At 50.4% G+C, this 24,303-nt stretch overlaps 1 protein-coding gene across 3 annotated transcripts in view; it reads right to left on the reverse strand.

Annotated features, from left to right (window-relative positions):
• Positions 1 to 24,303, reverse strand: part of MAPRE3 (microtubule associated protein RP/EB family member 3) — a 274,713-nt gene that overhangs the window by 226,688 nt on the left and 23,722 nt on the right. Inside the window, exon 1 of one of the 3 annotated variants that reach the window (XM_073673652.1) lies at positions 3,447 to 3,625. The exons of the other annotated variants lie outside the window; for them this stretch is intronic. The gene's annotated coding sequence lies outside the window, so the exon portion shown is untranslated. Of the gene's footprint in view, positions 1 to 3,446; positions 3,626 to 24,303 lie in introns of those variants that run through there. 3 annotated transcript variants of the gene reach the window in all.

The raw sequence follows: 24,303 nt of genomic DNA on the forward strand, positions 1-24,303 counted from the left end.
GCTCCCCTAGTGGCTGCTGTATAAATCTGTATGTAGTGAGCTCCCTCTAGTGGTGGCTGTATAAACCTGTATGTAGTGAGCTCCCCCTAGTGGTGGCTGTATAAATCTGTATGTAGTGAGCTCCCCTAGTGGCTGCTGTATAAATCTGTATGTAGTGAGCTCCCTCTAGTGGTGGCTGTATAAACCTGTATGTAGTGAGCTCCCCCTAGTGGTGGCTGTATAAATCTGTATGTAGTGAGCTCCCTCTAGTGGTGGCTGCTGTATAAATCTGTATGTAGTGAGCTCCCTCTAGTGGTGGCTGTATAAATCTGTATGTAGTGAGCTCCCGCTAGTGGTGGCTGTATAAATCTGTATGTAGTGAGCTCCCTCTAGTGGTGGCTGTATAAATCTGTATGTAGTGAGCTCCCGCTAGTGGTGGCTGTATAAATCTGTATGTAGTGAGCTCCCTCTAGTGGTGGCTGTATAAATCTGTATGTAGTGATCTCCTCTAGTGGTGGCTGTATAAATCTGTATGTAGTGAGCTCCCTCTAGTGGTGGCTGTATAAATCTGTATGTAGTGATCTCCCCTAGTGGTGGCTGTATAAATCTGTATGTAGTGATCTCCCCTAGTGGTGGCTGTATAAATCTGTATGTAGTGAGCTCCCCCTAGTGGTGGCTGTATAAATCTGTATGTAGTGAGCTCCTCTAGTGGTGGCTGTATAAATCTGTATGTAGTGAGCTCCCGCTAGTGGTGGCTGTATAAATCTGTATGTAGTGAGCTCCCCCTAATGGTGGCTGTATAAATCTGTATGTAGTGAACTCCCTCTAGTGGTGGCTGTATAAATCTGTAGGTAGTGAGCTCCCACTAGTGGTGGCTGTATAAATCGGTAACAGATTGTCACACTTGTCAGAATGTACTGGTTACAGTGGAAGATAAGCTGCCAAGAACGATCAATTTTAAGGCAGCTTAAAAATCATTTCACCCGACGAACGTGAGCTTAGACTTCCTGATTATCAGACAATGAGCCAGATACTGAGGGCCGGGGAGATGATCAGGAGCAGGAGCTGTCACCCGGCTATTCCAGAGAGCAAATACAACTAAGAAAACACTGAAAAGAACCAAGCGGCGCCATAGAGAGCAAGGAAAAGATCTGGAGACCATCTTTTATTTTGTGGATAAGGGGCTGATGATTGCACAGCTATAAACTTGTCACTGTCATATATGAAACTCACCCCCCGTCCCCCTCCCCCCCCCCTGTCCCCCGTCCCCCCCTGTCCCCCGTCCACCTCTCACGACTCGCACTCCACAGTCTGGAGATTTACTGAAAAGTGCGCGGAATAATCATAAGTGGAAAGTTACACAAAACTCCGGAATGACACATTACAGCCGCAAGAAACACAATGAGAATTCACGATCCAGAACAACAACAAAGATGTAAATATAGATGTGAGAAAAGTGCGAGATGACAATACTGCGCCCCCCGCACACCTGCAGCACTCCTCAGCATGGACGCTTATACTCCAGCTCAGCCTGGGTCACCTAACAGCTCACAGCGAGTGAATGTTTAACTGCTCCCACCCATAGGATCTGCCTGAGAAGGATCACAATAACCGGCAGGTGAAGGATGGTTCACGACAACACGAGGGATATCTAATCCAGTCCTATAAGTGACGGGAACAGCTCAACAGTTTTCTAGTCCAGTCCTATAAGTGACGGGAACAGCTCAAAAATTCCTAGTCTAGTCCTAAAAGTGACGGGAACACCTCAAAAGTTTCCTACTCTAGTCCTATAAGTGACGGGAACAGCTCAAAAGATGTCTACTCCAGTCCTATAAGTGACGGGAACAGCTCAAAAGTTTCCTACTCTAGTCCTATAAGTGACGGGAACAGCTCAAAAGATGTCTAGTCCAGTCCTATAAGTGACGGGAACAGCTCAAAAGTTTCCTACTCCAGTCCTATAAGTGACGGGAACAGCTCAAAAGTTTTCTAGTCCAGTCCTATAAGTGATGGGAACAGCTCAAAAGTTTTCTAGTCCAGTCCTATAAGTGATGGGAACAGCTCAAAAGTTTTCCAGTCCAGTCCTATAAGAGACGGGAACAGCTTAAAAGATGTCTAGTCCAGTCCTATAAGTGATGGGAACAGCTCAAAAGTTTTTCAGTCCAGTCCTATAAGAGACGGGAACAGCTCAAAAGATGTCTAGTCCAGTCCTATAAGTGACGAGAACAGCTCAAAAGTTTCCTACTCCAGTCCTATAAGTGACGGGAACAGCTCAAAAGTTTTCTAGTCCAGTTCTATAAGTGATGGGAACACCTCAAAAGTTGTGTAGTCCAGACCTATAAGTGATGGGAACAGCTCAAAAGTTGTTGAGTCCAGTCCTATAAGTGACGGGAACAGCTCAAAAGTTGTCTAGTCCAGTCCTGTAAGTGATGGGAACAGCTCAAAAGTTGTGTAGTCCAGTCGTAAAAGTGATGGGAACAGCTCAAAAGTTTCCTAGGCCAGTCCTAAAAGTGATGGGAACAGCTCAAAAGTTTTCTAGTCCAGTCCTATAAGTGATGGGAACAGCTCAAAAGTTTTCTAGTCCAGTCCTATAAGTGATGGGAACAGCTCAACAGTTTTCTAGTCCAGTCCTATAAGTGATAGGAAAAGCTCAAAAGTTTTCTAGTCCAGTCCTATAAGTGACGGGAACAGCTCAAAAGTTTTCTACTCCAATCCTATAAGTGATGGGAACAGCTCAAAAGTTTTCTAGTCCAGTCCTATAAGTGACGGGAACAGCTCAAAAGTTTTCTAGTCCAGTCCTATAAGTGACGAGAACAGCTCAAAAGATGTCTAGTCCTGTCCTATAAGTGACGGGAACAGCTCAAAAGTTTCCTACTCCAGTCCTATAAGTGACGGGAACAGCTCAAAAGTTTTCTAGTCCAGTCCTATAAGTGATGGGAACAGCTCAAAAGTTGTCTAGTCCTGTCCTATAAGTGACGGGAACAACTCAAAAGTTTCCTAGTCCAGTCCTATAAGTGACGAGAACAGCTCAAAAGATGTCTAGTCCTGTCCTATAAGTGACGGGAACAGCTCAAAAGTTTCCTACTCCAGTCCTATAAGTGACGGGAACAGCTCAAAAGTTTTCTAGTCCAGTCCTATAAGTGACGGGAACAGCTCAAAAGTTGTCTAGTCCAGTCCTATAAGTGATGGGAACAGCTCAAAAGTTTCCTAGTCCAGTTCTATAAGTGATGGGAATAGCTCAAAAGTTTCCTAGTCCAGTTCTATAAGTGATGGGAACAGCTCAAAAGTTTCCTAGTCCAGTTCTATAAGTGATGGGAACAGCTCAAAAGTTTTCTACAAGTCCTATAAACTTGGACGCAATTTCCATAACTAGTTGAATAATGAAAACTGAATACCCTCCACCCAACATGGAGAGGAGCAGAGGTGGCACATGTGTGACGTATCTCCACTCATAACCTAGGCACATGTACCTGAACATTTCTGGTTCAGTCTGCTCTCTTGTATCTTCTGATGGAGGTGGGCTACACCAGGGAGCATCCACAGCGATGTGTCCACCACCAGGAACTCCAGACAGCTTACCAGAAGTGTCCATGTTTACGAGGTCTCGTCCTTGGTTACGGAGACACTGTGCGTATTCTCTGGCGGAAGCTCCGGTAACTTCAAGGTGCTCTTCATACAGGAGGATATTTATAGACAGGGAGATACAGTATTACTGCTGACCCCACAAAGAAAGACCCCGGACAAACCTCCAGTACATGAAGAGAAGGCTACAAAGGGTCAAGTGTACAGGGCACTAGATCTGCCATGTGTACTGATCTATTGCTCCCTGGTATCAACCATTTCATGATGTTGGAAATGATCCAAGTCACTAATAGAAGAAGATGAGTAAAGTGACCAATGTTCTGCAGGGCACAAGCCCGGGCCAGGTGGCTCACAAGGATACAGGAATGTCCCCAAGCTCCCTGGACAGGAATGTCCCCAAGCTCCCCGGACAGGAATGTTCCCCCCACACATTGTCCATGTTGTCTCCGCGCTCTACCTCGTGTCGCTACAAACAAGACACCGCTCAGAGCAGGTAACAATACACACTGTGTACACAACACACCTCACCCCGCAAACACCCACAGCGTGCACAGCACACGGGCCAGCGCGGCCCTACAGAATACATCACACCCCGTCATTATACTGTAGAATTACTGACCGGTCAGGAGGATTAGGGAGAGAATCAAGGCTTTACACGTAAAACGCCAAAGTAAGTTATGTCCTCCATAAACCGAGCCCCCCAGAGATGCCCTACAAACCGAGCCCCCCAGAGAGACCCTACAAACCGAGCCCCCCAGAGATGCCCCACAAACTGAGCTCCTCAGAGAGGTCCTACAAACCGAGCCACCCAGCGATGCCCTACAAACCGAGCCACCCAGCGATGCCCTACAAACCGAACCCCCCAGAGAGGTCCTACAAACCGAGCCCCCCAGAGAGACCCTACAAACCGAGCCACCCAGCGATGCCCTACAAACCGAACCCCCCAGAGAGGTCCTACAAACCGAGACCCCCAGAGATGCCCTACAAACTGAGCCGCCCAGAAATGCCCTACAAACCGAGCCCCCCAGAGAGGCCCTACAAACCGAGCCACCCAGAGATGCCCTACAAACCGAGCCACCCAGAGATGCCCTACAAACCGAGCCCCCCCAGAGATGCCCTACAAACCGAGCCCCCCAGAGATGCCCTACAAACAGAGCTCCCCAGAGATGCCCTACAAACAGAGCCCCCCAGAGATGCCCTACAAACAGAGCTCCCCAGAGATGCCCTACAAACCGAGCCCCCGAGAGAGACCCTACAAACCGAGCCCCCCAGAGATGCCCCACAAACCGAGACCCCCAGAGATGCCCTACAAACTGAGCCGCCCAGGAATGCCCTACAAACCGAGCCCCCCAGAGAGGCCCTACAAACCGAGCCCCCCAGAGAGGCCCTACAAACCGAGCCACCCAGAGATGCCCTACAAACCGAGCCACCCAGAGATGGCCTACAAAGCGAGCCCCCCCCAGAGAGGCCCCTATAAACAGTAGCAACATTGGTCCCCTAAAATAAGGGTCAGTCAGAAGTCCCGTATAAACAGTGTTAGCCAGAGATACCCTATAAACAGTATCAGATTAGGATCCCCTATTATAGGGTCAGAAATCTTCATATACCCCATATACATCTACTCTTCATATACCCCATATATATGTTATCCTGGTATATACCGGCAGAGTGGCATCCCCTTCACACGCCTCGCGTTGGGTCATTTGCTACCTTCCATGAAGGTATCTTGGAATCGTCGCCTTTTACTGGTGCATGGAACTAACATGGTGCAGATATTAACCCTTTACATGGAAAACTGGTCCTGGGATGGCAGCCACCAGTTTCTGCTGACTCAGCGCTTCAATCCCGTACAGTCAGGATGGTCGGCAGTGTGGTACATTACTGATACCAGGCAGTGACCGCAATAATTACTACAAATACAGGGTCATCATTGGAAGGAAATAGTAACCCTCCGACATATGGATACGTAGGGTAGAGGGCACCAAAACCTGGAGTAGATAACAACGAGACACCCAGACTGAGGTACAGGACGAGAAATGAGAACCTGGAGTACAGGAAACACCAAAACCTGGGGTAGATAACAACGAGACACCCAGACTGAGGTACAGGACCAGAAATGAGAACCCGGAGTACAGGAAACATCAAAACCTGGGGTAGATAACAACGAGACACCCAGAGTGGGGTACAGGACGAGAAATGAGAACCTGGAGTACAGGAAACACCAAAACCTGGGGTAGATAACAACGAGACACCCAGACTGGGGTACAGGACTAGAAATGAGAACCTGGAGTACAGGAAACACCAAAACCTGGGGTAGATAACAACGAGACACCCAGACTGGGGTACAGGACGAGAAATGAGAACCTGGAGTACAGGAAACACCAAAACCTGGGGTAGATAACAACGAGACACCCAGACTGGGGTACAGGACCAGAAATGAGAACCTGGAGTACAGGAAACACCAAAACCTGGGGTAGATAACAACGAGACACCCAGACTGGGGTACAGGACCAGAAATGAGAACCTGGAGTACAGGAAACACCAAAACCTGCAGTATAGTACAACGAGACACTCAGACTGGGGTACAGGACCAGAAATGAGAACCTGGAGTACAGGAAACACCAACACCTGGGGTATAGTACAACTAGACACTCAGACTGGGGTACAGGACCAGAAATAAGAACCTGGAGTACAGGAAACACCAAAACCCGACCAGAAATGATAACCTGGAGTACAGGAAACACCAAAACCTGGAGTACAGGACGAAACACCCAGACTGGGGTACAGGACCAGAAATGAGAACCTGGAGTACAGGAAACACCAAAACCTGGGGTATATAACAACGAGACACCCTGATTGAGGCACAGGACCAGGAATAAGAACCTGGAGTACAGGAAACACCAAAACCCGACCAGAAATGAGAACCTGGAGTACAGGAAACACCAAAACCTGGGGTGCAGGACGAAACACCCAGACTGGGGTACAGGACCAGAAATGAGAACCTGGAGTACAGGAAACACCAAAACCTGGGGTATATAACAACGAGACACCCAGATTGGGGCACATGACCAGAAATGAGAACCTGGAGTACAGGAAACACCAAAACCTGGGGTATATATACCAAAACCTGGGGTATATAACAAGACACCCAGACTGGGGTACAGGACCAGAAATGAGAACCTGGAGTACAGGAAACACCAAAACCTGGGGTCCAGTACCAGAAATGAGAACCTGGAGTACAGGAAATACCAAAACCTGGGGTACAGGACGAAACACCCAGACTGGGTAGAGGACCATAAATGAGAACCTTGAGTACAGGAAACACCAAAACCTGGGGTACAGGACGAAACACCGAATCCTGGGGAACAAGACATCAAAACCTGGGGTACAGGATAATGTGACACTGCTACCTGGTGTGCAGGATAATGTGACACTGACACTCGGGGTACAGGATAAAGTGACACTGATACCTGGGGTACAGGATCAGAAATGAGAACCTGGAGTACAGGAAACACCAAAACCTGCGGTATAGTACAACGAGACACTCAAACTGGGGTACAGGACCAGAAATGAGAACCTGGAGTACAGGAACACCAAAACCTGGGGTCGATAACAACGAGACACCCAGACTGGGGTACAGGACCAGAAATGAGAACCTGGAGTACAGGAAACACCAAAACCTGCAGTATAGTACAACGAGACACTCAGACAGGGGTACAGGACCAGAAATGAGAGCCTGGAGTACAGGAACACCAAAACCTGGGGTATAGTACAACTAGGCACTCAGACTGGGGTACAGGACCAGAAATAAGAACCTGGAGTACAGGAAACACCAAAACCCGACCAGAAATGATAACCTGGAGTACAGGAAACACCAAAACCTGGGGTACAGGACGAAACACCCAGACTGGGGTACAGGACCAGAAATGAGAACCTGGAGTACAGGAAACACCAAAACCTGGGGTATATAACAACGAGACACCCTGATTGAGGCACAGGACCAGGAATGAGAACCTGGAGTACAGGAAACACCAAAACCCGACCAGAAATGAGAACCTGGAGTACAGGAAACACCAAAACCTGGGGTGCAGGACGAAACACCCAGACTGGGGTACAGGAGCAGAAAGAGAACCTGGAGTACAGGAAACACCAAAACCTGGGGTATATAACAATGAGACACCCAGATTGGGGCACAGGACCAGAAATGAGAACCTGGAGTACAGGAAACACCAAAACCTGGGGTATATACACCAAAACCTGGGGTATATAACAAGACACCCAGACTGGGGTACAGGACCAGAAATGAGAACCTGGAGTACAGGAAACACCAAAACCTGGGGTCCAGTACCAGAAATGAGAACCTGGAGTACAGGAAACACCAAAACCTGGGGTCCAGTACCAGAAATGAGAACCTGGAGTACAGGAAATACCAAAACCTGGGGTACAGGACGAAACACCCAGACTGGGTAGAGGACCATAAATGAGAACCTTGAGTACAGGAAACACCAAAACCTGGGGTACAGGACGAAACACCGAATCCTGGGGAACAAGACATCAAAACCTGGGGTACAGGATAATGTGACACTGCTACCTGGTGTGCAGGATAATGTGACACTGACACTCGGGGTACAGGATAATGTGACACTGACACTCGGGGTACAGGATAATGACGCTGACCCTCGGGATGCAGGATAATGACACTGATACTCGGGGTACAGGACAATGACATTGACACTATGGGTACAAGATAATGACACTGACACTTGGGGTACAGGATGATGACACTGACACTCGGGGTACAGGATAATGACATTGACACTAGGGGTATAAGATAATGACTGACTCGGGGTACAGGATAATGACACTGACACTCGGGGTACAGGATAAGGACACTCAGGGTACAGGATACTGACACTCGGGGTACAGGATACTGACACTCGGGGTACAGGATACTGACACTCGGGGTACAGGACACTGACACTCGGGGTACAGGATAATGACTGACACTCGGGGTACAGGATAAGGACACTGACACTCGGGGTACAGGATAAGGACACTGACATTCGGGGTACAGGATAAGGACACTGACACTCGGGGTACAGGATAAGGACACTGACACTCGGGGTACAGGATAAGGACACTGACACTCGGGGTACAGGATAAGGACACTGACACTCGGGGTACAGGATAAGGACACTGACACTCAGGTATAGGATACTGACACTCGGGGTACAGGATACTGACACTCGGGGTACAGGATACTGACACTCGGGGTACAGGATACTGACACTCGGGGTACAGGATACTGACACTCGGGGTACAGGATACTGACACTCAGGGTACAGGATACTGACACTCGGGGTACACAATAAGGACACTGACACTCGGGGTACAGGATAATGACTGACACTAGGGGTACAGGATAATGACGCTGACACTCGGGGGCACAGGATAATGACACTGACACGCGGGGTACAGGATAAGGACACTGACACTCAGGTATAGGATAATGACACTCGGGGTACAGGATGACGACACTCGGGGTATAGGATACTGACACTAAGGGTACACGATAAGGACACTGACACTCGGGGTACAGGACAAGGACACTGACACTCGGGGTACAGGATAAGGACACTGACACTCAGGGTACAGGATAAGGACATTGACACTCGGGGTACAGGGTAATGACTGACACTCGGGGTACAGGATAATGGCGCTGACACTAGGGGTACAGGATAATGGCGCTGACACTCGGGGTACAGGATAATGGCGCTGACACTCGGGGTACAGGATAATGGTGCTGACACTCGGTACAGGATAACGACACTGACACTCGGGGGTACAGGATAATGACACTGACACTTGGGGTACAGGATATCGACATTGACACTCGGTACAGGATAACGACACTGACACTCGGGGTACAGGATAATGACACTGACATTCGGGGTACAGTATAACGCTGACACTTGGGGTACAGGATAATGACACTCGGGGTACAGGATAAGGACACTGAAACTCGGGGTACAGGATAATGGCACTGACACTCGGGGTACAGGATAATGATGCTGACACTCGGGGTACAGGATGATGACACTGACACTCGGGGTACAGGACACTGACACTCGGGGTACAGGATAATGACACTGACACTCAGGGTACAGGATAATGACACTCGGGGTACAGGATAATGACACTGACACTCGGGGCACAGGATAATGATGCTGACACTCGGGGTACAGGATAATGACACTGACATGCAGGATACAGGATAATGGCACTGACACTCGGGGTACAGGATAATGACACTCAGGGTACAGGATATCGACACTGACACTCAGGGTACACAATAACGACACTGACACTCGGGGTACAGGATAATATCGCTGACACTCGGGGTACAGGATAATGACACTGACACTCGGGGTACAGGATAATGACACTCGGGGTACAGGATAATGACACTGACACTCGGGGTACAGGATAATGACACTGACAGTACAGAATAATGACACTGACACTCGGGGTACAGGATAATGACATTGACACTCGGGGTACAGGATGATGACACTGACACTCGGGGTACAGGATAATGACACTCGGGGTACAGGATAATGATGCTGCCACTCGGGGTACAGGGTGATGACACTGACACTTGGTGTACAGGGTGATGACACTGACACTTGGGGTACAGGATAATGGAACTGACACTTGGGGTACAGGATAATGGCACTGACACTTGGGGCACAGGATAATGACGCTGACACTCGGGGTACAGGATAATGATGCTGGCACTCGGGGTACAGGATAATGACGCTGACACTGGGGGTACAGGATAATGACACTGACACTCGGGGTACAGGGTGATGACACTGACACTCGGTGTACAGGGTGATGACACTGACACTCGGGGTACAGGGTGATGACACTGACACTCGGGGTACAGGATAATGATGCTGGCACTCGGGGTACAGGATAATGACGCTGACACTGGGGGTACAGGATAATGACACTGACACTCGGGGTACAGGGTGATGACACTGACACTCGGTGTACAGGGTGATGACACTGACACTCGGGGTACAGGGTGATGACACTGACACTCGGGGTACAGGGTGATGACACTGACACTTGGGGTACAGGATAATGGCACTGACACTGGGGGTAATGCGAGTGACTGATAGCTGGGGCTGGTGGCTGATAACAGCTGACAGTCGCAGGTCTGCAGTAAATATCTAATAACGTGAGCCCTTATCACCCGGTGACGCAGGTGACTGTGTGAAGCCACTTACCTGGACGGAGGGTGCAGTCCCTGCAGCGGTGACTGGGTGACCCCTGTGTACGGTGTTACTATGGGAGCAGAAATGTGCTGTCAGCTGTCGCAAAGTAAGCTACTAGAGAAGCAGCGCTGATCGGGGAGGGGGCACTTACATATACAAGGACACTGGGGTACGGGGGGGATGTGATGGCGGCCATGGCCCTCGGTCTGCGGGCCCCCTGCCCCGGACAGCAGGAGTATTATTCTACAGATGAACCATGTGCACCCAGGAGACAATAGCCATTTTTAGCTCATACCTCCTCCCCGGGGTCACATACTTTCCTGGTAACATGTTATTGTACAGGACGCGCGACGTTACATTGTATTTATTGTCTGCGCCTCGTGTTCCCGCACCAGAACCAAGGACGGCAGCCCCTCCCGGGGGACCCAGCACAGGACGAGGGGCGAATGTGCCGGCTCATCACATTCCTGGTGACACCAGCGAGCAAGGACCAGAATCACTAATGAGACTGTAGACTGCCCCCTACTGGTGACCTCCATCCCACAACACGGCAGAAGGCCGCAGTCACACAGCACAATGCTTCGTATCGATGAGTAACGGAGAAGCAGGTATTCCGGATCATCAGACGTAGAAGAGGACTATGGTGTCAGGACAGGAGATATCTGTACGTCACGTGAGACCCGGACCCCCACATGACACCTGGCAGCCCATCATCCCCAGTGCGGCCTCCATGGATCGGCCTCATTTCTCTGATTATCGATCAGATGAGATCGGGGGGGATCTGGAGACAAGTCGTCCCTTCCGGCCTCCAACCATTATCTGATGAAAGAGGCTCTGCCATTAGGGACTCTGCTGCCATGAAGGGGGCACAGTACAATGGTTGGTGGCAAGCAGGGGCGTAACTACAATGGGTGCAGGGGTTGAATCGCACCCGGGCCCTGGAGACTAGGGGGGCCCAAAAGGTCTCATTGACGCACATAAAAACACTATTGCTATTTAAGACCGGTGCTAATTGGGGGCCATGTTGGAGATTCTGCATGGGGGCTCAAGTTACGCCACTGGTGGCACGTGGCACATCCACATGATGCCAGCAGACCATCACCCCATTACACTGCAGAACATCGTCCCTCCTCACTGGCCGGCAGCTTGTCTTCTTCCTATGGGGCATTCTGGTGCCATTGCTTGCCCTGGTAAGCGATGTAATCGGCTGCCCACATGGTGGAAAACAGAACTCATCAGACAGGACCATCGTCTTCTATCCCTCAATAAGTTTAGTTCTAATACTCACATGCTGTATAACAAGGACATCCCAGAAGGCCCCCGAAACACCCCACAAGACCAGACATACATCGGGATACCCCACAAAACTTACTGTTTACCGGCAATATCTCAGAAGACCTGCCATATACCGGCAATATCTCGAAAGACATGCCATAAAATGCCAACACCCTGTAAGATCCTCAGTATACCAGGAGCACTCCACAAGTCCCGCCATACACTGGGAACACCTCAGAAGACCTGCTATATTCTGTCAATAGCTCAGAAGACGTGCCATATAATGGAAACACCCCATAAGATCCTGAGTATACAAAGAGCTCCCCACAAGTCCCGCCATACACTGGGAACACCTCAGAAGACCTGCTATACTCTGTCAATAGCTCAAAAGACGTGCCATATAATGGAAACACCCCATAAGATCCTGAGTATACAAAGAGCTCCCCACAAGTCCCGCCATACACTGGGAACACCTCAGAAGACCTGCTATATTCTGTCAATAGCTCAGAAGACGTGCCATATAATGGAAACACCCCATAAGATCCTGAGTATACAAAGAGCTCCCCACAAGTCCCGCCATACACTGGGAACACCTCAGAAGACCTGCTATACTCTGTCAATAGCTCAAAAGACGTGCCATATAATGGAAACACCCCATAAGATCCTGAGTATACAAAGAGCTCCCCACAAGTCCCGCCATACACTGGGAACACCTCAGAAGACCTGCTATATTCTGTCAATAGCTCAGAAGACGTGCCATATAATGGAAACACCCCATAAGATCCTGAGTATACAAAGAGCTCCCCACAAGACCTGTCGTACACTGGGAACACCTCGGAAGACCTGCCAAATACGAGCAATTAGTGATCGAGTAGGTTTCATTAATCTCTGCATGTGTCACAGCTGTTTAATAGCCGTGACACTTGCAAGTGCGGCGACATTAAAAGAAATGCCGAGCACGCCAAAATACTCGACGAGCACCCGGGCATGCTCGTCGAAAGGGTTTATGTAACCTACTCCATCATCACTACCAGCAATACCTCGGAAGATATGCCATATAACAAGAACACCCTGTAAGACCCTCAGTAACATCAAGAGCACCACACAAGAGCCGAAGTATACTGGGAACACCTCGGAAGACATGGCATATACCTGCATAAGTGTGAACACCCTCTTATAATTGAGGATACGTTTGTGTTCAGAATCAGCCAATCACACTTCCCCTCATGTTACACAGTAGTCAGTGCTTGGCCGACGTCATTTACAGCGATTCTGATTTACCCAGAGAAAGTGTCGCTGCTCCAGGAGGATTTTCCTGACATTTTCTGGTCAGTAAGCAGCTGACAACACAGCAAAGGACCTCATTGTGGAAAGTTGTCAGTCAGTAGAAGGTAAAAAAAAAACATTTCCCAGACATTAGATCTACCATGTGTAGTGCCGGCGTCCCTGCCCTCTGCTAGGCAGGGACGCTGTTCCCCTCACCGCTCTGCTCCGTGCCCGGCGTCCCTCTCCCGCTCTGCTGGCAGCGCGCGCTCCTTCCCGGCCACTGTGCTTAGGGCGCGCGCGCGCGCCCTCCCTCCCTCTTAAAGGGGCCGCGCGCGCCGTCCTAAGGAGTCCCCGGCCAATGGCCGGAGGACTTTACCATATATAAGGCACCTCCTCCAAAATGGAGGTGCCCGAGTAATGTTGTTGCACTGTTCACTACTCTGCTTCAGCCCTCAGGTCCCGTTGCCAGTTACCTGCCAGTTACCTGCCAGATTCCTGCCTGATTATCTGCTACCTGCCTGCTAGTCTGGGGTCCGACGGTCTGCCTTACTACTCCTGTCAGTCTGTCTAAGGACCAGCCTGCCCGCTCACCTGGGAGCGCACATCAGCCACCTGCCTGCTTGCCTGAGGTCCGACGGTCTGCCTTCCAACTCCTGTCAGTCTGTCTATGGACCAGCTTGCCCGCTCACCTGGGAGCACACATCTGCTACCTGCCTGCTAGTCTACCTGGAGGCTCCGCCGTCACGTGCTGTGACCACCTGCCTGTCCAGTGACTCCTGCTCGCTCACCTGGGAGCGCTCATCTGCTGCCTGTCTGCTAGCCTACCTGGAGGCTCTGCCGTCACGTGCTGTGACCACCCGCCTGTCCAGAGACTTCTGCCCGCTCACCTGGGAGCGCTCATCTGCCGCCTGTCTGTTGGTCTTCCTGGAGGCTCCGCCGTCACATGCTGTGACCACCCGTTCATCCAGAGACTCTCGCCTGCTCACCTGGGAGCTCACGTCTATCATCAGCCGCCACAGGTCGTACCAACCCTTTACCTAGAGACTGCCCCGGTCACTTGCCGTGACCATCTGCCCGTTCATCCAGAGACTGCCCCGGTCACTTGCCGTGACCATCTGCCCGTTCATTCAGAGACTGCCCCGGTCACTTGCCGTGACCATCAGCCCGTTCATCCAGAGACTGCCCCGGTCACTTGCCGTGACCTCCAGCCCGTTCACTCAGAGACTGTCCCGGTCACCTGCTGTGACCTCCTGCCCGTCTTCCCTGGTCGCCACCCGCTCCCTTACAAGGACTGCCCCCTTGTATAGTAGCTCAGAGGTTCCGCCTCCCAGACCCGTTACAGTTTGCTCGGGCCATGGAACCCGGTGGCACCCAAGCTCCCTCGCTCTCGGACCTGTGTCATGAACTGTCCCGTCAAAGGTCCCAACAGGAGTCCATCCTGGGTCACCTGCGGAATGTCAATACTCGCCTGGACACTCTGACTGCTCCACCAACAACCTCCGCCAGTGCCATTTCTCGCAATCCGGCAGCTCCGCTGTCCACTAACACCATGATATCCTACCCCGGACCTCGGCTTTCTGCACCTCCTCGCTTCGGAGGCGACTCAGCCCAGGCTCGGGGCTTCATAAATCAGTGCACCCTGCACTTTGAACTATTGTCCCACCAGTTTAACTCCGACCGAGCCAAAATTGCATTCATCATGTCCCATCTCACCGGGGAGGCCCTGGCCTGGCTAAATCCTCTATGGGAGAGAGGAGACCCCCTGGTGTCCAACTTGCCTGCTTTTCTCACGGCTTTCCGGAAAGTCTTCGACGAACCCGGACGGAAGACCTCATCCGCATCATCGTTGCTACGCCTCCGTCAGGAAAGTCTCACCGTGGGCCAATATGCCATACGGTTCCGTACCCTTGCCTCGGAGCTGGCCTGGGATAACGACGCTCTGGTTTCCGTCTTCTGGGAGGGTCTGTCCGGCCGTATTAAAGATGAACTTGCCGGTCGGGACATTCCTACCACTCTTGATGACTTAATAACTCTTGCCACCCGGATTGACCTACGGTTCCAGGAGCGTGCCAGAGAGGTCACCCGTGAGAGGAGGTTACCACGTCTAGCTCCTACTTTTCAGAAACCCGTCACTCCTTCTGTCTCTAACCAGGTACACCCTCCTGAGCCTATGCAGGTCGACCAGACCAAGATGGTCAAGACCCGTCAGGACTTACGCCGTGCCGAGGGGACCTGCTTCTACTGTGGCAGTAAGGAGCACCGGATCCGTGCCTGCCCGGAGAGGTCGGGAAACGCCTGTGTCTAGGTTCGCTCAGAGAGGTCCACCTAGACAAGAATAAATCCTCTCCATCCCTGCTGTTGTCAGTTTCAATCGTCTACGGGGAGAACCGTTATTTCGAACTAGCCCAACTGGACTCTGGAGCAGCCGGGAATCTTATTTCACAGTCCCTGGTAGAGAAATACCACATCCCCACCAAACCTCTGGCTGTACCCTTGTCTGTTGCTGCCGTGGATGGGGGGCTCTTACCACGCCCCATCCAACTCATCACCGAATCCATTACTCTGCAGGTGGGAATGCTGCATTCTGAAAGTATCTCCTTCCATGTTCTGCCTGGACTCTCTCACGCCCTCTTGCTAGGCCTACCTTGGCTCCAGAAACATGCACCCATTCTTGACTGGCAGACCGGAGAAGTCCTTCGCTGGGGACAGGGCTGCCATAAGACCTGTCTGGTTCCCGTTCATCCCGTCCGTCCTTCTCCTACCCCAGCTAATCTACCTGGACTTCCGATTCCTTATTGGTCTTATGCCGATGTCTTTAATAAAAAGGAGGCAGAGACACTACCCCCTCATAGACCATACGACTGCCCTATCGACCTGTTACCTGGTACTTCTCCTCCCCGTGGGCGTATTTATCCATTATCCGCTGCTGAGACCCGGTCAATGTCCGAATATTTTGAGGAGAATCTGGCCAGGGGATTCATCCGGAAATCTACCTCCCCGGCGGGAGCAGGCTTCTTTTTCGTCAAAAAGAAGGACGGCTCTCTCCGTCCCTGTATAGACTATAGAGGCCTTAACCAGATCACGGTGAAGAATAAGTACCCCCTTCCGCTCATTCCGGAGTTATTTGATCGTCTGAGGGGGGCTAGAATCTTCACCAAACTGGACCTCCGTGGGGCGTACAACCTGGTTCGTATCCGTCAGGGGGATGAATGGAAGACGGCATTCAACACCCGGGACGGCCACTATGAATATCTGGTAATGCCCTTTGGCCTCTGTAACGCTCCTGCCGTCTTTCAAGAGTTGGTCAATGACATATTCCGGGACCTTCTCTACTCCTGCGTAGTGGTGTACCTGGACGACATCTTGGTCTTCTCTCCGGATCTCCAGACTCACCGGAGGGATGTTCGTCAGGTCCTGCTCAGGCTCAGGCAGAACCATCTCTACGCTAAATTTGAGAAGTGCCTCTTAGAGCAGACCTCGCTTCCGTTTCTGGGCTACATTATCTCTCAGACCGGCCTACAAATGGATCCTGAGAAACTGTCTGCCATCGAGAAATGGCCCCGACCAGAGGGGTTGAAGGCTATTCAACGGTTCCTGGGCTTCGCCAACTATTACCGCCTCTTCATCCCGCACTTCTCTTCCCGGACTGCCCCAATTTCCGCGCTCACCCGTAAGGGAACTAATCCCAAAGAGTGGCCGCCCGAAGCAGAGGAGGCATTTCTTTCCCTAAAACAGGCCTTCTCTTCCGCCCCGGTGCTGCATCGCCCGGACGGCAACAAGCAGTTCTTCCTGGAAGTTGACGCCTCCTCCTCTGGAGCCGGAGCGGTACTTACTCAAAAATCATCTTCCGGGAGAATGGTAACTTGTGGCTTCTTCTCCAAACTCTTCTCCTCTTCTGAGCGCAACTATTCCATAGGAGACCGAGAGTTATTGGCCATCAAGCTGGCGTTGGAGGAGTGGCGTTACCTACTCGAGGGGGCTCTTCATCCGGTAATAATTTACACTGACCACAAGAACTTGGCTTACCTCCAGCATGCCCAGAGACTTAACCCGCGCCAAGCCCGGTGGTCCTTGCTTTTTGCTCGCTTTGATTTTGTTCTTCATTTTCGCCCGGCTGACAAAAACGTCAAAGTAGACGCCTTGTACCGATCCTTTCTGGTGTCCGATCTCGAGGAAGAACCTAAACATATCATCGATCCCGCCAGAGTAATGCAGGTGGCTCCCGTGAGTCTAAATCGTCTCCCTCCCGGTAAGACGTTTGTTTCAGTACCTGATCGGGAGAAAATCCTACACTGGGGCCATTCGTCTAAACTAGCTGGCCACGCCGGTCAGAAAAAGACCCTCCAGCTTATTGCCCGGCACTATTGGTGGCCTACCCTGCACAAGGACATAATAGACTTTGTTTCTGCCTGTGTGTCCTGCGCCCGCAACAAAGTCCCGAGACATCTGCCAGCCGGACGCCTCCTTCCGCTTCCTGTACCTGCTGCCCCCTGGCAGCATATAGCAATGGACTTTATAACTGATCTCCCCGTCTCTGCCGGTTGTACGGTCATTTGGGTGGTCGCTGACCGCTTTTCCAAGATGGCTCACTTTATTCCCCTGCCAGGCCTTCCGTCTGCACCCGAGCTGGCTAAAGACTTTATCCGCCACATCTTCCGTCTTCATGGCCTGCCCCTCCACATCGTGTCGGATCGTGGGGTACAGTTCACCTCACGTTTCTGGAGAGCCACTTGTAAATTGCTAGACGTCACCCTGGACTTCTCTTCCGCTTACCACCCACAGTCCAATGGTCAAGTGGAGCGGATCAATCAGAACCTGACCAGTTACCTCCGGCACTTCGTTAATGCCCACCATTCTGACTGGGTGGATCTCCTACCATGGGCCGAGTTCTCTTATAATAATCACGAGAGCGAATCCTCCTCCAAATCCCCGTTTTTTGTAGTCTTTGGTCAGCATCCTCGGATTCCTTTTCCTGTCTCCACCTCTGTGGACAACCCGGCTGCGGAATCTCTCGTTAGCAAATTTTCCTCCATATGGGAGAGTACCCGGTCCGCACTCCTTCTGTCATCCGAGCGTATGAAAAGACACGCTGACAAAAAACGCCTGGATCCTCCACAATTTCGTCCAGGAGATAAAGTCTGGCTCTCATCTAAATATGTTCGACTCAAGATACCTTCTTACAAGTTAGGGCCTCGGTTCATCGGTCCTCTGGAGGTCATCAGTCAGATCAACCCGGTGGCCTATAAATTGAAACTCCCGGCCAACTTACGGATCCCTAACTCCTTCCATGTATCTCTCCTCAAACCCGTGGTGCTTAACTCTTTTTCCAAGTCTACAGGTACACCTCCTGCTCCGGTTTCTGCTGAGGACGAGTTTGAGGTAGAGAACATTCTTGCCACCAAAAGGGTAAGAGGAAAGACCTTTTTTCTGGTAGATTGGAAGGGGTTTGGTCCTGAGGAGAGAACGTGGGAGCCCCGGGAGAACATCCATGCCCCTCTCATCCTAGCTAAATTTCTATCTGGCCTAAAAAAGGGGGGGCCTAAAGGGGGGGGTACTGTAGTGCCGGCGTCCCTGCCCTCTGCTAGGCAGGGACGCTGTTCCCCTCACCCCTCTGCTCCATGCCCGGCGTCCCTCTCCCGCTCTGCTGGCAGCGCGCGCTCCTTCCCGGCCACTGTGCTTAGGGCGCGCGCGCGCGCCCTCCCTCCCTCTTAAAGGGGCCGCGCGCGCCGTCCTAAGGAGTCCCCGGCCAATGGCCGGAGGACTTTACCATATATAAGGCACCTCCTCCAAAATGGAGGTGCCCGAGCAATGTTGTTGCACTGTTCACTACTCTGCTTCAGTCCTCAGGTCCCGTTGCCAGTTACCTGCCAGTTACCTGCCAGATTCCTGCCTGATTATCTGCTACCTGCCTGCTAGTCTGGGGTCCGACGGTCTGCCTTACTACTCCTGTCAGTCTGTCTAAGGACCAGCCTGCCCGCTCACCTGGGAGCGCACATCAGCCACCTGCCTGCTTGCCTGAGGTCCGACGGTCTGCCTTCCAACTCCTGTCAGTCTGTCTATGGACCAGCTTGCCCGCTCACCTGGGAGCACACACCTGCTACCTGCCTGCTAGTCTACCTGGAGGCTCCGCCGTCACGTGCTGTGACCACCTGCCTGTCCAGTGACTCCTGCTCGCTCACCTGGGAGCGCTCATCTGCTGCCTGTCTGCTAGCCTACCTGGAGGCTCTGCCGTCACGTGCTGTGACCACCCGCCTGTCCAGAGACTTCTGCCCGCTCACCTGGGAGCGCTCATCTGCCGCCTGTCTGTTGGTCTTCCTGGAGGCTCCGCCGTCACATGCTGTGACCACCCGTTCATCCAGAGACTCTCGCCTGCTCACCTGGGAGCTCACGTCTATCATCAGCCGCCACAGGTCGTACCAACCCTTTACCTAGAGACTGCCCCGGTCACTTGCCATGACCATCTGCCCGTTCATCCAGAGACTGCCCCGGTCACTTGCCGTGACCATCTGCCCGTTCATTCAGAGACTGCCCTGGTCACTTGCCGTGACCATCAGCCCGTTCATCCAGAGACTGCCCCGGTCACTTGCCGTGACCTCCAGCCCGTTCACTCAGAGACTGTCCCGGTCACCTGCTGTGACCTCCTGCCCGTCTTCCCTGGTCGCCACCCGCTCCCTTACAAGGACTGCCCCCTTGTATAGTAGCTCAGAGGTTCCGCCTCCCAGACCCGTTACACCATGGACACGGTGAAGACATCATCAAGAATTGGCTGAAATTTGGAACAACAGTGACATTACCTAGAACTGGACGTCCCTCAAAAAATGGATGAAAAGACAAGAAAATTGGGTAGGGAAGCTGCAAAGAGGCCAACAGCAACATTAAAGGAGCTGCAGGAATTTTTGGTCAGTCCTGGTTGTGTCCTGCATGTGACAACAATCTCCTGTATTCTTCATATGTCCGACCAGTGGGCTTAGGGAGATAGATGGAAGACTTTTATGACAAGGAAATCATCCAAACCTGGCGATGTTCTGCCAAAATCTTCATTACATCTGTCAAAACCATGTGGGGAACGTGTTGCATCTGGTGACATCAAGGGGGAACTTTGTGGCCATAATTCCAAGAAGTGAAAAGCCAACAATGCACATCACCAGAAAATCACCATCCCTAGTGAGGCATGGTGGGGGCAGCATTGCGCTTTGGTGCTGCTTTTTGGCAGATGGAACTGGGGCTTTAGTCAAGGGGAGAAAAAACAGTCCAAATATCAGTCAATTTTGCATCAAAACCTTCTGGCCCCTGCTAAAAAGCTGAAGATGAATTTCACCTTTCATCACAACAACGACCCTAAGCGACCTCCAAATCACCAAGAGAACGGCTTCACCAGAAGAAGATGGAAGGTCTGGAACGGCGTAGCCCGAGCCCAGACCTGAACCCATGGGACAATCTATGGTGATCTGAAGAGGGCGCAGTACACAGATGCCCCACAATCTGACAGATGAGCGGGTAAAGATTGCCAATTCTAGATGTGTCGAGTGATAGACCCTGACCCAGAAAGACGGAACACTGCAACATTAAAGGTGTGAAAAGTTCTGAAATGTTTCTTTTTGGTAGTATTTTCTATAAAATAAATTCTGGAATTTTAACAGGGGCGTGTGGACTTTTTATATCCACTGTTTATCACTAGGCAGAGGTTTACGGCTGATCAATGCACATGACACTACTGGAATCATACTCCTCTCCTGAAATCCTCTGCACTGCGTCACTGGTAAATATTAGACTACCTGTAATGTGGGAACCTGGCGCTGACACCATGGGTGTGAAGCACTGTAACTACAGCACATTACTTGGCAGCACACACACTGCCCCCGGGCACCTCAAGGGAACAATGTGGTACTGTCACCTGCCGCCGCTGATCACCTGACACAATGTTACTGGAGATGAAGGAATACCCAAACCTGACAAGAGAGAGTCAGCAGGATGGCATTTTAGGACAAAAAATCCTTTTCCCTCAATCCCTGGCCTCAGCAGAATACTTGCACCATATGTAGCAGCAGCCCATATTCTGCAGATCGCACTGTGTGGTCACCTCCGCTGAGATATGACTCCAGAGTTTACAGTTATCCTGTAAATGCAGCTTTGGATGTGAATGGAGTATATAAAGTATCTTAGGATCAGTACCGTCTTTACCCCAGAGCTAACTGCATGTCACTCAGTACATCCCCCCCATATACACTGTCTGCAGGGCTGTCCCGGATCGCCGTCTGTCCAGTATCTGCAGGGTCATCACCATCATCAGATCCGCACACAATGCTGGGGATTATCCTTCCATAGAGCAGGGGACAGCACTGATTCTGGTGGAAGCTTCTCCACTATTCACACTCAGATCAGCAGCTTCTCCCATGATCAGATTGTAAGCTCTTCAGTCCAGGATGTCGAAGGTTCCAGAGCAGTAAGTCCAGAGCAGACGACCCAATGTGGCCAAACTCTGGGATAGCATGGAGCTCATGGGACCCAATGCAAAATCTCCAACAGGGCGGGACCCCAACTATTACAAGCCTCTGATGATAATAGTCTTCTTATACGACTCAAAAGTCGGTGGATTGTTGCTGTCACGTTCCTTTCCCTGCAGACACCAGTCTCATTATTGTGATGTAATGTGAACTGTGTTGTGTAATGAGTGCAGTCTAATGTGTGAAAGATGTGTAGACTATAGAAACAGTAAGAGTTAATAGTTGGAAATAGCCCACAGTGAGAGAAGCTAGTGTAAAGGAAAGTGACTGTTTCCTGTTAGGGCCTGGAGTGTATAGTGAGTGGACTACAAGGTCCAAGGTGAGCAATGCCGCATTCTGGGGTGACCCTAAGTGAAAGGAGACCGAAGAGGAGGGATAGTGAGATCCGGATTACAAGTGACTAAGAGACAGAATAGCCTTCCGGAAATGGGTCCTAGGAGAGGAAACCTAACCACGCGACCCCGAGCTTATAATGCTGGAAGGTAATGGGAATAAATAGGACTGTGTAATTGGGACTAGTAAAGTGTCCCGAGCGGTAGATCCAGGGCGCCAAGAGTGGAAAGAGGTCGCGGAACCGTAGAACAAGTAAAGTAGACTTGTTAATCAGGACTGTAGTGTTACAGCATGGTTGTGGTGAAGTAGGGAGAAACAGCGGCCATAGAGATCTCAGGAGTAAGCTACAGAGGAAGGAAACTGTGCGGGAAATGCTTCAACTTGTAAAGGAAACATCCATAAGCCTGCTATCCCTTGTATATAACCCTTACCATGTTACCATTCAGTAAAGAGTTTATTTTGGAATGTTGGGGTCTCCCTCATTAAACTGTGAAACATCTGGTCCTGGCAAACCGCAACATTGGTTACATGCGGCCTGCACGGGCATAATGCCCTCATAGCACAAGTCCACACACCCAGCCAGGACCCCACCTTAATGTAATGTGCCAGGGCGCCAGAGACAAGTGCCTGGCCCACAGCTACCGTCCCGCGCCACGTTACAGTACCCCTGCTGACACCCTGCCATGGTGTGACGTCAGTGCTGGCTGTGAAGCTACCGCTCGTCATCATGTGTCTTGTGTCCCCACAGATGTAGTTACCGTATTTTTCGGACAATAAGACGCACTTTTTTCCTCCAAAATTTTGGAGGAAAATGGGTGGTATGTCTTATAGTCCGAATGTTGGGGGGGGGGGTATATACATGTGGGGGGAGCAGTAGCGGCGGAGGAGCGGGGCACAGGAGGCAGCAGTAGCCCGCTGCAGCCTACACTGTCCCTGCTGCTAAAGAAAATGAATATTCACTGCTCCCCACGCCCATGGGAGATGCAGAAATGCTCAGAAAAAAATCCTGAGCATTTCCGCATCATGGGCACATAGCCTTATGGTTACCATGGGCACATAGCCTTATGGTTACCATGGGCACAGCAGTCATGTGACCGGAGAGGGAGAGCCAGCTCCCGCCTCCTCCAATCACTGCGCAGTGAGAGGCTTCAGAATGCAGCGAGGAGACGGAGGTAAGCGCCAAATGTGAGGTAATAACGATAAGTGTGAGGTAATAACAATAAGTGTGAGGTAATAATAACAATAAGTGTGAGGTAATAATAAGTGTGAGGTAATAATAACGATAAGTGTGACGTAATAATAACAATAAGTGTGAGGTAATAATAACGATAAGTGTGAGGTAATAATAACAATAAGTGTGAGGAGGTAATAATAATAATAAGTGTGAGGTAATAATAACAATAAGTGTGAGGTAATAATAACGATAAGTGTGAGGTAATAACGATAAGTGTGAGGTAATAATAACGATAAGTGTGAGGTAATAATAACAACAAGTGTGAGGTAATAACAACAAGTGTGAGGTAATAACAACAAGTGTGAGGTAATAATAACGATAAGTGTGAGGTAATAACGATAAGTGTGAGGTAATAATAACGATAAGTGTGAGGTAATAATAACAATAAGTGTGAGGTAATAATAACAATAAGTGTGAGGTAATAACAATAAGTGTGAGGTAATAATAACGATAAGTGTGAGGTAATAATAACAATAAGTGTGAGGTAATAATAATAATAAGTGTGAGGTAATAATAACAATAAGTGTGAGGTAATAATAACAATAAGTGTGAGGTAATAACAATAAGTGTGAGGTAATAACGATAAGTGTGAGGTAATAATAACAATAAGTGTGAGGTAATAATAACGATAAGTGTGAGGTAATAATAACAATAAGTGTGAGGTAATAATAACGATAAGTGTGAGGTAATAACGATAAGTGTGAGGTAATAATAACAACAAGTGTGAGGTAATAATAATAATAAGTGTGAGGTAATAATAACAATAAGTGTGAGGTAATAATAACAATAAGTGTGAGGTAATAACAATAAGTGTGAGGTAATAATAACGATAAGTGTGAGGTAATAATAA

Source organism: Phyllobates terribilis, unplaced genomic scaffold (genome assembly GCF_046119375.1).
Source record: "Phyllobates terribilis strain yellow unplaced genomic scaffold, ASM4611937v1 Scaffold_3__8_contigs__length_932513732, whole genome shotgun sequence".
In the NCBI taxonomy this organism is placed as follows: domain Eukaryota; kingdom Metazoa; phylum Chordata; class Amphibia; order Anura; family Dendrobatidae; genus Phyllobates; species Phyllobates terribilis.